The following is a 15,286-nucleotide window of genomic DNA, read 5'->3' as shown; positions in this document are numbered from 1 at the left end:
AGACTGCTCTGTTACTAGTGCTGGAGAATACAGTACTATCTGCCCCTGAGGAACCTCTTGAATTGCCCGAATCTGCCCCTCAGTCTTTTGTAATGCTGGCGGTGCCTCAAGTCTCACCTGCTGGCCCTGAACTCTGCCCTACTATCACTGCTGCTGCTGGTTCGGGCCCATGCCCGGCTGAACTCTTGTTGGTGCGTTGCGACACTCCGATACCTTTTGCCCGACCTTATGGCAGTTATAGCAAACTCCCTAGAACTTGCGCTACTGATGAGCTCCCAGATCATGCTGAGGTCCCTTCTTATGAGGACCTTGCTGCTGCTGCTGGGATCCAGAAAAAGATCTCTTGTTCTTCCCCTTATCCTCGGTCTGTCCTACCTTGGTCTTCCCTTCCCTATCCTTCTGAAACATGGAAGTCTCAATCTCCTGAGAAGTGGCGGCCTCAGCTACTTCTCGAACTGAATAGAACTTCCTCGAGACGAGGTATCAACAGAGATTAGGGCGGATCCCTGCTAGGAACATCTGAGCCTGTCGCTCTCCTGTCTACCACATGCCCGTGAAGTGCAGCAACTCCAAAAATCTGCTCTCAAAATCTGCCACTGACATATCCCCATGAGTCAACCAGGATAACTCAAGTTCCTTCCCAGTCTGTGCGGTAGAAGAAATATAATGTCCATTAAAGAAGTAGATGAAGTCCTCCCATGTGAGGGTCATCCGATGCTCTGGAGTGAACTGGAGTCGATACCATCTCCCGGCGTCTCCCTTCAGACTGTAGGACGCCAATCTCTGCTTCTGGACCGAATCTATATTAAGTATATCAAGGATATTACTCACATCCTCTTTCCACTTATGGGCTGTAAGAGGATCTGCTGACCCCTGGAACTCTGGTGCTCTCATCTTCTGGTACCTCTCTACCATACAGAGCCAAGCCTCCTGCTCTGTGGCTCTGTCTAGGACTGCTGGTGGGATAATTGCAGGTGCGGCCTCTGGTGGTCTCTCACTGATAGAAACTGCTGGTATCCCCTACGGCTGATCTGCTGGTGGTGGTGTCGGTGGTGCAATATGACTCGCCACAAGCTCCTACGGCTGATCTGCTGGTGGTGGTGTCGGTGGTGCAATATGACTCGCCACAAGCTCCTCAATTGCTGCCATCCTAGATACGATAGGATTCATGAGATCAATAAGGTACTGGGGAGTCTGTTGCGGTTCAGGTGGTGCCTAATGTGGCTCGGGTTGAGCTTGTTGTGACTCAGGTGGAGCCTGCTATGACTCTGCCTATCCAGCTCTCCGAGTACGAGGTCTACCACGTCCTGCCATCTCTCTGATCATAAGAAAACAAGAGTTTATGAGTCCAAATAAACATATACACATACATAGCATATCACAATATGATTTTCACAATAATTTAGTATTCACCCAAATACTTTAAGTTTACACAAAATAGTTGTCATAAAAAAATCCTCAATTTTTGAGATATACGCATATATCATCCTCATTCATACTAGGGAATCCTTACGGACTCAATACATGAATCCTAAGAAACTCTATCCTAGCTCCACGACTCGACACAGGATGATCCTAAGGATACTAGAACTAGAGCTCTGATACCAACTGTGACGTCACTGGGTTCACACAAGGCTACAGTCAAAGGTGAAACCAAGAATATCAAACCTACCATGCACCACACCATGCAATAACATGTTTCACCAGCATAATTACTATCTCTCTAGTAGAGTCAAATAACAAGTGTAGGTACAAAAGCAAGTAAAGATAATACAAGAGTCAACTGATTAAATAATAGAGATCAAATTAATATTTCATCATCTAACATACTGAAGTATAAGTCAATGTCTGAAATGAGTAAACTAGAACTTCTCATCAAGCCTCAAATACAAATATCTAAATAAAAGGAAATAAGGCACACAACCTTTACAACTTCTAGAAATAAACTCTCAAAATATCTAAACAAAATTCTACAGTGGAGCTCAAAAGTAAAATGTAACTATAATAGAATAGCTGAAGCTAAAGTGCCTCGCCATCAACCTGTGACTCTCCGAGCTCCTAGCTCGTTACCTAAAAGGGGGGAGACAACGAGCGTTAAAGAGCTAGCGAGTAACATCACAACCAACCCCAAGGGAAAAGGGCTCGTTGTATACAGAAAATATAGTTATAACATATATATATAAAGTCACAAATCTTATTTAGGTAATTACAATGTGAGCATAAGTACATCGAGCGAAATAATCCAAACAAGGAAACCCTCATGTATATACCATGTAGCTCAGATTGTAAGTACCTATGTATAAGAGGATCTTAGTATTTAGGAAGTTACAACACGAGCATAGGTACGTCGAGCGAAATAATCCAGACAAGGAAACCCTTATCTATTGTGACGCCCCTGGGTTCACACAAGGTTGCAGTCCGAGGTGAAACCAGGAATGTCAAACCTGCCATGCACCACACCATGCAATAACATGTTTCACCATCTGTTTGATGGAAAATTTTGTAATGATGAAAATGATGAAAGAATTGCGTTTGATTTATTCTCTCTAACTGTTTAGAAAAAGAATGTTTACAAATCTCTCAACTCTCGATTATAATTGGATTTCCTTATTACAAAAGAGAAGAGAATGATCTAGATTCTCCCCTTTGTTTAATTCAGGGTTCTTCACAGTGGTGATGGAGTGCCTCCCTCGAATGCTCACGTCGAGTTTGCTCTCCGTTGACGATCCGAATATCTTGATTCACTAGAACGTGGTCTTCTCCTCACGATTTGACATTGTGGAGAACTCTGAACGAGTTTAAAACTCTATGAAAGAGTTGATTTAACCGCGGTTATAAGCCAAGGATGAAGAAGATCTTGTTGCCGATCTCCAAAGCTCCAACCGAAGGATGAAGGATCCTCTTTTCGCTGTCAAGAAGTTCCAACAAACCGAACCCCTGAACTGAATTGATTTTCAGTTATTTATAGGGGATTAAGGGGTGTAACCACCTCCTAAATTCGCTCCTAAGTGGGGCTAATGGGATATAACCGCCCCTTAAATCACTCCTGAGTGGAGTTGTGATCCCCTCAGATCGTGGGAAACGGTTTTGAAACCGTTCAGCTCGTGTTTGAACGAATCAAACGCAAATCCTGCATTCTGGAATAAAATCTGCGTTTGAACGTAGCGTCTGGAGGCTCAGACGTAGCGTCTTGTTGGAAGCTGCGTTGGCAGTTTGTTGGAAACTGCGTTTGCGGCCGAACATGAGCTACGTTGGCGGCCGAATCTGAGCTGCGCTTGTAGCTTTTGGAGCTGCGTTGGCGGCCGAATCTGAGTTGTGTTTGCAACTTTTGGAGCTGCGTTTGCGGCCTTTGGAGCTGCGTTTGAGCTGCGTTCGTGGCTATGAACGCGACGCATCTTGATGCTTGTACGCGGGGAGGACTTCCACGTCTTGATTTGAAGAGACCGTCGATTTGTAGTCCTTGATGCTTGTACGCGGGGAGGACTTCCACGTCTTGATTTGAAGAGACCGTCGATTTGTAGTCTCTTTATGTCGAAGTGTTGCAAAGATCGTCATTTTGTAATCTTTACTTTAGCTCTCTGATATGTGAGAGTCGTCAGATTGTAACTCCCGATGTTGATTGTGGAGGCTGTTGATTAGAGCTTTCATTAATTGTTGTGAAGATCGTCAGATTATAACCTTCATCGATCCACGTGAAAGTCTTTAAATTATAGCCTTCTGGAAGTCGTCAGATTGTAACTTCCATCATCGGTGTTTGATGGGGATCAGCTATCTATTGTGATTTTTAGACAGCCTACACCATCATAATTACTACCTCTCTAGTGGAATCAACAACAGGTGTAGGTACAAAGCAAGTAAAAGATTTTACAATAAGTACATGATGAAATGATAGATCTCGGATTAATACATCTCATCAATCAAATCAGCTGGAATACATAGTCAATGTCTAAAATGAATAATAACAGTCTGGAGATCTCAACATGTCTCACAATACAAAACATCTGATACATGAAATAAGGCACACAGCCTTTACAACTCTAGAATATAAATCTCTCAAGTCTAAAAATGTCTCAAGTGGAGTACAAAATGAAATACATCTAATAAGAGGATAAACAGGCGCTAATAAAAAAAATCGCCCTCAACCTGCGACTCTCCGGGCTCCGGGCTCGTTACCTGAAAGGGGGAGGGACAACGAGCGTCAAAGCACTAGCGAGCAACATCACAGCCAACCCCAAGGGATAGGGCTCGTTGTATATAAAAATACAGTTAATACATAAAAGTATAAAATCATTTATACTAACAATAGTGGGTTTTAGTACTTAGGAAATTACAACACGAGCATAGGTACGTCGAGCGAAATAATCCAAACAAGGAAACCCTCAAGTATATACCGTGTATCTCAAATTTTAAATCCCTAAATACTAAACCCGAGGTTTAACCCAAGGAACAATAAAGAAAAGAATATAAACTCATCTCTACCGATACAATTTAAACATGTCAAAGCTACACTAAGTGTCATGTCCAGCCTAGGTAGCTATCATGTCCCAGCCTCATATAATATGACGTGTTCCAAACTCGGTTAAGCAACATACTCAGGGTTTAACAATTATCCAACATAAGACTGTAATGGATTATTGTCCAACATGAGGACTTTAATGGATTATAGTCCAACACGAGGACTTTAATGGATTATAGTCCAACATGAGAACTTTAATGGATTATAGTCCAACACGAGGACTGTGTATATGAACCATAGAATACTAATAGTAAAGGTATACATATTCTACTCTTGTACATGCCTCGCTGTACAGCTCTAAGCTTGTGTCAGAAAAGTCATCTTACATGTGTAAATAAAATCATAAATACTGCAATTTAATATCCGATAAAGAAGGCAACTTCTCATATTCAAAAATGATAAATAGTACCCTCGATTTTATATGAACACTGTATGAAAGTATAAGCACAGTAGGTGATCAAGCAGAAACTCAAACGAAATAGAAAAAACTTCGATGAGTCGACTCATAATCAGCTATGAGTCGACTCATGACTCATGGGTCGACTCATAAACTGACGAGTCGACTCAGCAGATACTTATGAATAACAGGAATTGACTTCGTGAGTCGACTCATGACAGTCATGGGTCGACTCAACCTGATGAGTCGACTCATGATGAGTCATGAGTCGACTCACGAGATGAAAACTGGATATTTCACAACTGCAACTCGTCATCTCGTTCCATACTTCCACTACACTGATTTACACTTCCATAACTATCAATTCTAAACTATGAGACAGTGAAAGAAATTCACATCTAGCATGAGAAACGAACACTTGCATGTTAGATCTAACATTTAACCCTTAAACATGAAAGAGAGCATTTAAACAAATAAAACTCATATTTTTATTTCCTTAAATAAATTCCCAGATCTGGGTTTTCATTAAAAACTCGTTGGTGGGGTTTTAAAATCTGAAATACATGATTTCTAGCATTTACACTAATAAGAACATTGATTTATACCTGAAAATAAGTCTTAGGCTCAATAAAACTCATAAAAATGTTTATAAACTAATAAAAATATGGGAGAGAGATTAGGCGAGATGCTACTCGCCTCAGATGTGTTGAAGAATGATTCCCCTCGCTGCAAACCACAAGGAGCTACTGAAATCCCCCGAAAATCTCCCAAAAACACCCAAAAATGAACTAGGGTTTTGAGGAGGATAGAAGGCTAGGGTTTCTCTGGGGAGAACTAATGAAAAGAGGTGTTTTCGGGTGGTGGAGAATATATATGAACAGTTAAAACCTGACCTGAAACCCAAACAAACCCGATCCACAAAACCTAGAAAACCCTCGATGAGTCGACTCATGACTGTCATGAGTCGACTCATGACTCATGGGTCGACTCATAAGATAATAAGTCGACTCAGCAGAGACTTTTAATAATGGGAGTTGATATCATGAGTCGACTCATGACAGTCATGGGTCGACTCATGAGCTGAAAACTGAGTTCTTCGACTCTGATGCTTATGATTTGCAAATTTGCAAACTCAACCTCATAACTAATGCATATATACATTCTCATAAGCTCAAAATGCTAGATTACATGCACAACCATATCATAAATATATTTATCATAAATAAATATTAGGAATTAAGTGAAAATACCCTCATTCTAGTATTAAATATAAGTATCAAGGTACATATATAAATATACAAGTAAGAATTCACATCATAAATACTTTAATTAACTTACCTGCTCAAATAAGTGTGGGTAGTCGCGTCGCATGTCTTCTTCGCACTCCCAAGAAGCTTCCTCAACTCCACTTCGGTTCCATTGAACTTTCACCAATGGAATCATCTTGTTCCTGAGTCTCTTGTCTTCTCTAGCATTTATTGACACTGAATCTCAATAGTAGTCAAATCATCCCGAAGCTTAATCTCCGGTGCATCTAACACTCGTTGCTGCTCCTCATCATGCAAGTGCTTCCTGAGCATAGAAATATGGAATACAATGTGTATACTAGACATTGAAGCTGGAAGATCTAACACAGCTCTAATGCCCTCCAAAATCCGGAATGGTCCAATATATCTCGGTGCAAGCTTCCCTCGCCTCCCGAATCGTTGTACGCCTTTCATAGGCGATACCTTCAGCATAACCAAATCTCCAATCTGAAACTCTAGGGATCTTCGCCTTTTATCTGCATAGCTCTTCTGCCGACTCTGAGCGGTTAGAATCCGCTCCCTGATCAATGCTACCTTCTTAGTAGTCTGGCTCACAAGCTCCGGTCCAAGCATCAAGCTATCTTCTAACTCTGTCTAACATATCAGTGATCTATAGGGTCTACCGTACAATGCCTCATACGGAACCATACCGATCGTCGCTTGATAACTATTGTTATAAGCGAACTCTATCAGTGGAATATGCTCCTCCCAGCTGCCCTAAAAGTCAATGACACAAGCCCGCAACATGTCCTCTAACACCTGGTTCACCCTCTTTGTCTGACCATCCGTCTGTAGGTGGAATACACTGCTATAAGATAGTCTGCTGCCAAACGAGTCCTAAAAACTCCTCCAAAAATGTGAAATGAATATTGATCCTCGATCCGACACGATCGTGTCCGGAACCCCGTGAAGTCGAACTATCTCTCGAACGAAGATCCTCGCATACGCCTCGGCTGTATAAGTAGTCCTCACTAGAATAAAATGTGCTGACTTCGTCAACCGGTCCACTATCACCCAAATCGAATCATTCCCCTTCTTCGACTTCGGCAACCCTACAATAAAGTACATAGAAATGTCCGCCCACTTCCACCCTGGAATAGGCAACGACTAAAGTGTCCTTTCCAGTCTTTGATGCTCTGCCTTTACCTGCTGACAAGTAAAACACTTAGCCACATACTCTAAAATCTCTCTTCGCATGCCACTCCACCAGAAATATCTCTTCAGGTCCTTGTACATCTTGGTAGTCCCTGGATGTACTGTGTATCGAGTACGGTACGCCTCATCAAATAACTCCCTCTTTAGTTCTGCACTGGCTAGCATAACTAATCTACCCTTCATTCGGAGGCCTCCATCTGCTCCAATGGTCCAATCGGCCTTAGGCTCTTTGGAAATCTCCTCCTTACGAATTTGGATCCAAGAGTCTTCCAACTGAACTCTGACAACTCTGCCACTCCAAGATGGCTGCACCGACACAGCTCCCAAAAATGCACTGGTACCATCAACCTCAGGTCTAAAATCAAACTGGCTAAGGGTGAGAAGGTCTCGATGCAACTAGCATCTCAAAACCACAACCTGATGTCGACACTTCCTACTCAAAGCATCCGCTACGACGTTCGCCTTCCCCAGATGATACTAAATCGCGAACTCATAGTCCTTGATAAACTCAATCCATCTCCACTATCTCTGGTTGAGTTCCTTCTGAGAGAAAAGATATTTTAGACTCTGATGATCTGTGAACAACTCAAACTGCACTCTCTCTGGTTGAGTTCCTTCTGAGAGAAAAGATATTTTAGACTCTGATGATCTGTGAACAACTCAAACTGCACTCCATACAAATATTTTAGACTCTGATGATCTGTGAACAACTCAAACTGCACTCCATACAAATAGTGCCTCCATGACTTCAATGCAAATATCACTGCTGCTAACTCCAAGTCATGAGTAGGATAGTTTTGCTCATGCACTCTCAACTGCCGTGAAGTGTAAGCTACTACTCTCTGAGCCTGCATAAGGATGCCTCCTAACCCTGCTAAAGATGCATCTGTGTAGATGACGAATGTCCTGACGCTACTTGGAATAGTCAAAACTGGTGTTGTAGTCAACTTAGCCTTCAATGTATCAAAGGCCTCCTGGCACTCTGTGCTCCAAATAAACTGTACACCCTTCTTCGTAAGACGTGTAAGGGGCGTCGAAATATTTGAGAAGTCCTGGATGAACTTACTGTAATAACCTGCTAAACCCAAAAAGCTACGAATCTCCATCACCATCTTCGGTGGTTCCCAATCAAGCACTGCTGTAACCTTAGCTGGGTCTACTGATATGCCCTCTCTGCTGATGATGTGGCCGAGAAATCTGATCTCTGAAAGCCAAAACTCGCACTTGCTAAACTTGGTGTATAACTAGTGCTCCCGTAGGGTCTGCAAAGCTAATCGGAGATGCTGCTCATGATCTGCCTCCGATCTCGAATAAATGAGGATGTCATCGATGAAAACAATCACGAAATGATCTAAGAAGGGATGGAAAACCCGGTTTATCATGTCCATGAATACAGCGGGTGCATTGGTCAGTCCGAATGGCATGACCAAGAACTCAAAAGATTCATATCGCGTGAGGAAAGCGGTCTTGAGGATATCCATCTCCCAAACGCGCAACTGATGATAACCAGAACGAAGATCAATCTTCGAGAAGAACTACGCTCCCTACAACTGGTCGAACAAGTCATCAATCCTAGGTAGTGGATACCTATTCTGGATAGTGACCTTGTTCAACTCCCGATAATCTATACACAATCTCATACTGTCGTCCTTCTTCTTCACGAAGAGGACCGGTGCGCCCCATGGGGAATGACTCCGACGAATAATCCTTGAGCTAACAACTCGTCCAACTGGGTCTGAAGCTCCCTCATCTCAGCTGGTACCATGCAATAAGGTGCGTGGGATATCAGGGCTGTGCCCGGCTGCAACTTAATACAAAACTCAACCTCTCTCACAGGAGGTAACCCAGGTATGTCCTCCCGGCTGCAACTTAATACAAAACTCAACCTCTCTCACAGGAGGTAACCCAGGTATGTCCTGAAAGACATTCTGATAATCCGAGATAACTCTAGTCTCCAATAAATCAGAACTCTGATCCCGTCACATCACCTCATCGATGAACGCCAGAAACGACTCCGCAAAGCGATTGCCCTGAGAAGTGGCCACAATCATCTCGGACCTATCGGACGTTCGCAATCTAACTGTCTTCGCAAAATAATCAATACTAATATGGTAGGACGACAACCAATCCATACCAAGGATGACATTAAACTCAGACATATGCAAAACTATCAGATTGACTATGAACTCGGACTCGTCTAAACTGATAATACACCTCCTACAAATGCTCTCTAGAAGCGATACCTCTTCTAGAGGGGTGGAAACTGATAAAGTGGTGTCTAAGGAATGAGCTACGAGCTGGAGTCTAACCATAAAAGCATACGAAATGAAAGAATGCGAAGCTCCTGAATCGAAAAGAATACGTGCGGGAAAGGAATTCACGAGGAACGTACCCTCCACAACTGCACCGCTGGCACCAAGATCACGAGGAACCACTGCATATACTCTGCCTGGTGCTGAAGACTGCTCTACCACTGGTGCTAGAAAATACGGAACAATCTGCCCCTGGGGGGCCTCCTGGACTGCTCGAACCTGCCCCTCTAGCCTCTGCGCTACTGGCAGTGCCTCAAGCCTGACCTGTTGACCCTGACCTTGACCCTGCTGTCGTGGCTGCTGCTGGTTCGGACCCCTGCCCTGCTGAGCTCCTGCTGGTGCACTACGACACTCTGATGCCTTGTATCCCACCTTGCGACAGTTAAAGCATACCCCCTGAAACTTGCGCTTATGATGTGCCCTCTGATCCTGCTGGGGTCCCCTCTTATGAGGGCCTTGCTGCTATTGCTGATGTCCTGACAAGGGCCTCTTGTTCTTCCCCCTGTCTCCAATCTGTCCTGTCTTAGTCTTTCCCTCCTTGTCCTTCTGAAACATAGCTGTCTCATTCTCCTGTGAGGTGGCGGCCTCAGCTACCTCCCGGACTGAATAGAACTTCCTCGAGACAAGGTATCAGCAAAGATTAAGGCGAAGCCCTGCTAGGAACATCTGAGCCTGACGCTCTCCTGTCTGCCACATCCCCGTGAAATGTAGCAACTCCATGAACTTGCTCTCAAACTCTGCAACTGACATGTCCCCCTGAGTCAAATGGGAAACCTCAAATTCCTTCCCAGTCCGTGCTGCAGAAGAAACATACTGTGCATCAAAGAAGTAAACAAAATCCTCCCAAGTGAGGATCATCCGCTGCTCTAATGGAAACTGGAATCGGTACCATCTCCCGACATCCCATTTCAGACTATATGATGCCAGTCTTTGCTTCTGAACTGAGTCTACATTGAGTATGTCTAGGACATTACTCACATCCACCTTCCACTTGTGGGCTACAAGTGGGTCTGAAGAGCCCTGGAACTGCGGTGCTCTCATCTTCTGGTACCTCTCTACCAAGCGGAGCTAAGCCTCTTGCTCCGTGGCTCTATCCGGTACCGCTGGTGGGATAGCTGCAGGTGCTACCTCTGGGTCTCTCTCTCTGATTAGGACGACCGGTATCCCTTGTGATGGAACTACTGGAGGTGGTGGTGATGTCGGTGGCGCGATATGACTCACCACAAGCTCCTTAATCGCTGCCATCCTAGCTACGATAGGAGCCATGAGATCAATGAGGTACTGGGGAGCCTGCTGGGACAAAGGTGGTGCTTGTTCCTACTCGGGTGGAGCCTGCTGTGGCTCAGGTGGAGCCTGCTGGGCTCTGCCTGAGCGGCTCTGCGAGTACGGGGTCTGCCACATCCTGCTATTTCTCTCTGATCATAAGAAAATAAAAGTTCATGAGTCAAAGTAGACATATATACATACATAATGTATCACAATACGATTTTCACATCATATAGTATTCACACATATACTTTAAACAAAAATAGTTATCATAAAAAAAATTCTCAAAATTTTGAGATATACGCATATACCGTCCTCACTCATACTAGGAAATCCTTAGCGGACTCTATACATGAATCATAAGAAACTCTAACCTAGCTCCACGACTCGACACAAGATGATCCTAAGGATACTAGAACTAGAGCTCTGATACTAACTGTGACGCCCCTGGGTTCACACAAGGCTGTAGTCTGAGGTGAAACCAGGAATGTCAAACCTGCCATACACCATACCATGCAATAACATGTTTCACCATCATAATTACTACCTCTCTAGTGGAATCAATAACAGGTGTAGGTACAAAACAAGTAAAAGATTTTATAATAAGTACATGATGAAAGAATAGATCTCGGATTAATACATCTCATCAATCAAATCAGCTGGAATACATAGTCAATGTCTGAAATGAATAATAACAGTCTGGAGATCTCAACATGTCTCACAATACAAAACATCTGATACATGAAACAAGGCACACAGCCTTTACAACTCTAGAATATAAATCTCTCAAGTCTAAAAATATTTCAAGTAGAGTACAAAATAAAATACATCTAATAAGAGGATAAACAGGCGCTAATAAAAAAAATCGCCCTCAACCTGCGACTCTCCGTGCTCCGGGCTCGTTACCTGAAAGGGGGAGGGACAATGAGCGTCAAAGCACTAGAGAGAAATATCACAACCAACCCCAAGGGATAGGGCTCGTTATATATGAAAATACAGTTAATACATAAAAATATAAAATCATTTATACTAACAATAGTAGGTTTTAGTACTTAGGAAATTACAACACGAGCATAGGTACGTCGAGCGAAATAATCCAAACAAGGAAACACTTATGTATATACCGTGTATCTTAAATTGTAAATCCCTAAATACTAAACCCGAGGTTTAACCCAAGGAACAATAAAGAAAAGAATATAAACTCATCTCTACCGATACAATTTAAACATGTCAAAGCTACACTAAGTGTCATGTCCAGCCTAGGTAGCTATCATGTCCCAGCCTCATATAATATGTCATGTTCCAAACTCGGTTAAGCAACATACTCAAGGTTTAGCAATTATCCAATATAAGACTGTAATGGATTATTGTCCAACACGGGGACTTTAATGGATTATAGTCCAACACGAGGACTTTAATAGATTTTAGTCAAACACGAGGACTTTAATGGATTATAGTCCAACACGAGGACTGTGTATATGAACCATGGAATACTAATAGTAAAGGTATACATATTCTACTCTTGTATATGCCTTGCTGTACAGCTCTAAGCTTATGTCAGAAAAGTCATCTTACATGTGTAAATGAAATCATAAATACTGCAATTTAATATCCGATAAACAAGGCAACTTCTCATATTCAAAAATGATAAACAGTACCCTCGATTTTATATGAACATTGTATGAAAGTATAAGCACAGTAGGTGATCAAGCAGAAACACAAACGAAATAGAAAAAACTTCGATGAGTCGACTCATAATCAGCTATGAGTCGACTCATAATCAGCTATGAGTCGACTCATGACTCATGGGTCGACTTATAAACTGACGAGTCAACTTAGCAGACACTTATGAATAATAGGAATTGACTTCGTGAGTCGACTCATGACAGTCATGGGTCGACTCAACCTAATGAGTCGACTCATGATGAGTCATGATTCGACTCACGAGATGAAAACTGGATATTTCACAACTGCAACTCGTCATCTCGTTCCATACTTCCACTACACTGATTTACACTTTCATAACTATCAATTCTAAACTATGAGACAGTGAAAGAAATTCACATCTAGCATGAGAAACGAACACTTGCATGTTAGATCTAACATTTAACCCCTAAACATGAAAGAGAGCATTTAAACAAATAAAACTCATATTTTCATTTCCTTAAATAAATTCCCAGATCTGGGTTTTCATCAAAAACTCGTTGGTGGGGATTTTAAAATCTGAAACACATGATTTCTAGCATTTACACTAATAAGAACATTGATTTATACTTGAAAATAAGTCTTAGGCTCAATAAAACTCATAAAAAATGTTTATAAACTGATAAAAACATGAGAGAGAGATTGGGCGAGATGCTACTCGCCTCAGATGTGTTGAAGAACGATTCCCCTCGCTGCAAACCACAAGGAGCTGCTGAAATCCCCCAAAAATCTCCCAAAAACGAACTAGGGTTTTGAGGGGGATAGAAGGCTAGGGTTTCTCTGGGGAGAACTGATAAAAAGAGGTGTTTTCGGGTGGAGGAGAATATATATGAACAATTAAAACCCGACCCGAAACCCAAACAAACCCAATCCACAAAACCCAGAAAACCCTCGATGAGTCGACTCATGACTGTCATGAGTCGACTTATGACTCATGGGTTGACTCATAAGATAATAAGTCGACTCAGCAGAGACTTTTGACAATGGGAGTTGATATCATGAGTCGACTCATGACAGTCATGGGTCGACTCATGAGCTGAAAACTGAGTTCTTCGACTCTGATGCTTATGATTTGCAAATTTGCAAACTCAACCTCATAACTGATGCATATATACATTCTCATAAGCTCAAAATGATAGATTTCATGCAAAATCATGTTATAAAGATATTTATCATAAATAAATATTATTTTTCACTAATAATCACATATATAAATTATCAAAATCTACGGGGTCTTACATGTATATACCTTGTATCTCAAATTATACCTCCCTAAATACCAGACCCAAAATCTAATACAAGAAACATAAATAAAAGAAGGCAAACTCATCTCAGATTTAAATACGATGTTGTGTCATAACTCGTATAAATGTCGTGTCCAGCCTATGCAAGTATAGGTGTTAACTCTCAAGGTCTAAACAGATGTAGTGGATGTCCAACACATGGACTGCATATGTAAACGGTCCAACACATAGACTGAAAGTGATAACTGTCCAACACATGGACTACACATCATAATTGCCCAACACATGGACTAGATGAGTTATAGGAACAGGTTCATATACCCTAATTTCTCACGTGTCTCGGTGCGCAAACCTAAACTCATGTCTGCATGTCATCTCACATGTAAAGATACAGGTTATACATAAATTTCTAATACCCGTCATTCGAGGCTGTTGGCCTTCTTATTTTGATGATATTTAACAAACAATTTACTTCTAATGTTGTTTGTCTAGTGTTTGTGTTTTTGTATTTATTCTAGGCAAACAACGAGTTAGAGGATGGATGGAATAGAGCTTCAACGATCATATCCAAAGGAGGTTGGAGGAATTGTGGAGTGAAGCAACGTACAATTCAAGTTAAAGATCAAGTTCAAGCTTCATTTGCATGTGTACAAAGTTGAGCTACAATGAAGATCAAGATCAAGCTTGGGTAATCTAGTTTAGATTTATATTATGTGTGTTAAGTATTTTAAGCTTAATATCATATACACACACGTATTTGGTTTCTATGTATATATATAGTTATATATATACATGCATGGTTTTGAGTTTTTATGTTTTTGGACACACTTGCAAAATACATGAGTTTTCACAAATAGAAATTCAATTTAAAAAATTCTTTTTCTAACATGTTTTTTTTCATGTTTATAAACATTTCGCAAAGTTTCATCAAGTTTGGAATTGATTTGTTATGTTTAATGGAATTTACAAAATCATGTTTTTCGTTCGTGCATGTTCGTGCAAGTTTTACAAAACAGATGAGTTTTCATAAATGGGAAGCGATATTCAAGAAATTCTTTCTTTGACATATTTATCTACATGTTTAGAAACTTCCCTCAAACTTTTACTATTTTTGGAGTTGATTTACTGTGCCCAATTGATTTTATAAATCGTGTATGTCTGCAGTTTTTCGGAAACTGTAAATCTGTGTTCAAATATTTATTTCTCTCAACTGGGAAATGGTTTTTCATAAATTCTTTCTCTAACATGTTCTTATACATGTGTAGAACCTTCCCTCAAAATTTCATAATTTGTGGAGTTGTTTTACTATTTTTAACTGATTTTATAAAACTGGATATATCTGCTACAGTACCGGCGGTCGACCGGAAATTCTCTCGGTCGACCGC

At 41.5% G+C, this 15,286-nt stretch overlaps 1 pseudogene; it reads right to left on the bottom strand.

Moving 5' to 3' along the window:
• The window catches only part of LOC109841950, a 44,684-nt pseudogene extending 33,956 nt beyond the window's left edge, over positions 1-10,728 (bottom strand).

Source organism: Asparagus officinalis, chromosome 5 (assembly GCF_001876935.1).
Source record: "Asparagus officinalis chromosome 5, Aspof.V1, whole genome shotgun sequence".
Lineage (NCBI taxonomy): Eukaryota > Viridiplantae > Streptophyta > Magnoliopsida > Asparagales > Asparagaceae > Asparagus > Asparagus officinalis.
This window is presented reverse-complemented; position numbering and strand designations above follow the sequence as displayed.